We start from the raw sequence: 3,318 nt of genomic DNA on the forward strand, positions 1-3,318 counted from the left end.
GCTCTCAAATCTCACTCAAGATAATGAAATCAAGTGTGCAAGTGAGTGGAGTGGTGTGCTCAACTCTCAAAGGGTGTATATAGCTGTTAGAAGTGCCAAGAGAGTGGCCAAGGCTGCCACTAGCTCTATTTATAAGCCCACAAGCAAATAGAGCCGTTACCCCTTTGGAGCAGCTTTCTGCGAGGGCACCAGACATGAACGGTGCCTGCACTAGACATAGTGGTGCCCCTCCCAATGGTAACTTTGCAATAGTTAAAACTAGCCATTGGGGCACCGGACTAGGTGGCGGTGGCACCGCCCCTAGGGTGGCGGTGACCACCCGGCCATCTACCCTAATACCCCCTCTCTGGATTTTTATGATGGTGCACCACCCTTAGGGTGATAGTGTCTGAGGTAGTGACCAACCCCATTTCACCAGTCTCAAGAAGAAAATGGCGGTGGCACCGCCCTCCTCGTGGCGATGACCAGAGGTGCACCTCCCTTAGAGCGGCGGTGAACACCGGATGCACCGATGCCCACTTCACTTCTCCTGAGTCTCGGCCATGTCTAGGTAGGCACCACCCTTGGGGTAGCGATGGTACCGGACACATAGTGGCGGTGCCCCCAGGGCAAGTCGCTGCTCTCTGCCTCCTAGCCGGTCACCTCCATAGGGGTGGCGGTGCACCAGACAAGGGGTGGTGGTGCCCCAATGGCAGACCCCCAAGCCAAGTTTTGCCTCCTTTTCTTCACCTTTCTTACCACCTTTGCAAATGTGCTAACACTCCAAGTGTTTCACCATCACGTGCAAGTGTGTTAGCATTTTCACAATCAATTTATAAAGGTTAATCACTTCTCACGGATTATGCACTAGGCCTAAAATGCAATGCAAGTATTTCAACACCTAATGGCACTAGATGATCAAGTTGTCCAATAAGTGCTCCCCTCTTAATAGTATGACCATCTATCCTAAATGTGATCACACTCGCTAAGTGTCTTGATCACCAAACCAAAAAGCTCCTATTAAGTTTTACCTTTGCCTTGAGCTTTTTGTTTTTCTCTTTCTTCTTTTCCAAGTCTAAGCACTTGATCATCATGGTCCCCACACCATCATCATGATCTTCACCATTGCTCCATTGCTTGGAATAGTGCTACCTATCTCATGATCACTTTGATAAACTAGGTTAGCACTTAGGGTTTCAACAATTCACCAAAACCAAACTAGAGCTTTCATATGGTGAGTGATAGGAATGCACCTCCAGCAGCAGCATCCATAGTCTCACGGGTATTATTGGTCAACCCATGGCAAAAAGTCTGCATGAGTAGCCAATTCTCCATGCCATGATGGGGACATTCTGATATGTAATCTTGAAAGCATTCCCATGCCTCAGGGATAGATTCATCATGTTGTTGCTGAAAGCTTGAGATTCTCCCACGCAAAGCATTGGTCTTGCCTGTGGTAAAAAACTTTGATAGGAAGGCAGTGGAGTAGTTATCCCATGTAGTATTGCTATCTTTGTTGGCGTAGAACCATTGCTTCTCCTCCCCCAGGAGTGAGAATGGGAAGAGGCGAAGTAATATGGCATCTTGGGTTACTCCTTTAATGGTGAAAGTGCTACAGATCTCTAGGAAGTGTTGGAGATGTGCACTCGCATCTTCATGTGCCTTTTCACAAAACTGGCTTGCTTGCACCATGTTGATGACGGCTGGTGTCGGTGTTTCAGTACAAGCACCGGCAAGTAAATTTATAGTAATGCGCGTTAGGCTCAGATGGTGCGCTAAAGGACACAGGATTTATACTGGTTCGGGCGGAACGTCCCTACGTCCAGTTTGTTGCTGCTTGTGTTATTAGCACCGTAAACAATCTGTAGTAAGGGATACAAACTGCCGAGAGAGGGACTGGTCCCAAGTCTCTGATCGAAGGGTTGAAAGGTGGTCAAGAGCTTCGTAGCTTGAATGTGTGTGAAGGCGTTCTATTGTTCGGTCCTATTTTTTCTCCGTCCGTTTGATGGAGGATATGCCTCCCCTTTTATAGATGAAGGGGCTGGCTTTACAAGGGTGAGAGCTCCAGGATGCGTACTCTACTTACCTTGTGGCTCATGTCTACCTGGTCAGGTCCTCCATTCTGATGAGTGCGAAGGAAGATAAGTGCTTAAGATGTCGTCAATATCTCTGTAGGATGTCAGATCAGTCACAGCATGCTGCCCCCAGGGTATGGGCTGTAGTACAGTGGTTTTGACTTAGGGGCCTCCCCCCAGCCTTGCTCCACACGCCTTCTGGTTCCCATGATTCCGGTTGGGAGAATTCAGGGGTCGGGGTCCGGTGTAGCGCCGTGGCCAAGGCTCTCTGACTTGGAGGACCTGAGGGGTCGGGAAGAGGGCCCCCCCCCCGCTTCCTCGGGTCCACAGCGCGGTGACGGAGTATCCGTCGTTCGTGGAGATAGCAAATCCTGTTCTTGGAGTGTAGCGGTTGTCGTATATCTTCGTTGGGTTCCGCTGTCCCAGAGCTGAAGGCGGCGCCTACAACTCTACAGAGTGAGGTGCACGCACCTGTAATACCTTTTGGGCTCTGCGGCACCCGGAAGGGTCTAAAGCGTCAGTCCTGTCGTTCCCTGGCAGTTCTTTTCCTGTCAGGGTGCAGGGTATGGTCGTTGGAGCCATGGTTGACCCGAACGTCTTGTCTCGTCCTGTACCCATCGTTATGAGGGATAGATATCGATCAGGGCGAGGCTCGTTCTGGGCCGTCGGATGAGACGGAGGGCCAATCCCTATCTCTTGGGCGAGACTAACCCTATCCCTCCGGGATCGGGCGAGACGGAATCTATCCCTTAGCCTTCGGGCGAGACCGAGCCCGCCCTATAGGCGTCGGGCGAGACGGAGATTAGCCTTGAGCCTTTGGGGCGAGGCAGGGTTATCCCACAAAGGCGTCGGGTGAGACTGACCCCACCCCTCCGGGATCGGGCGAGACAGGAACTCATCCCTCAGCCCTCGGGCGAGACCGAGCCCGTCCTCAAGGCGTCGGGCGAGACGGAGTTTATCCCTCGGTCCTCGGGCGAGACCGAGCCCGTCCCAAGGGTGTCGGGCGAGGCGGAACCGAACTCCTGTCATTTGAACAAAGGATGACATGGCGCCCTTATGCGTCCAGAAGTTTTTTACAGTTCGGTGGTTATCGGTTCCACCTTCTGGGGTACCCCGGTATTAGGTCCCCGACAGTAGCCCCCGAGACTCTAGGTGATTCGGGCAGAACCGCCTGGAGGGTGTTTTTTGATTTCGCCAAAGCTAAATTGCCGGAGGGTGCGCGCGAGCGCACCCGATGGGTGTAGCCCCCGAGCCCCCGGGTGAC

General features: G+C 52.4%; 1 non-coding gene across 1 annotated transcript; it reads left to right on the forward strand.

The window, feature by feature from the left end:
* The first annotated feature begins 1,312 nt into the window (after positions 1-1,312).
* LOC136502462 (small nucleolar RNA R71) lies at positions 1,313-1,421 on the forward strand. Its single transcript, XR_010770599.1, has one exon. It is a non-coding gene; the product is annotated as a small nucleolar RNA R71 (small nucleolar RNA).
* Positions 1,422-3,318: the final 1,897 nt, after the last annotated feature.

This window comes from Miscanthus floridulus, chromosome 13, assembly GCF_019320115.1.
Source record: "Miscanthus floridulus cultivar M001 chromosome 13, ASM1932011v1, whole genome shotgun sequence".
Classification (NCBI taxonomy): Eukaryota; Viridiplantae; Streptophyta; class Magnoliopsida; order Poales; family Poaceae; genus Miscanthus; species Miscanthus floridulus.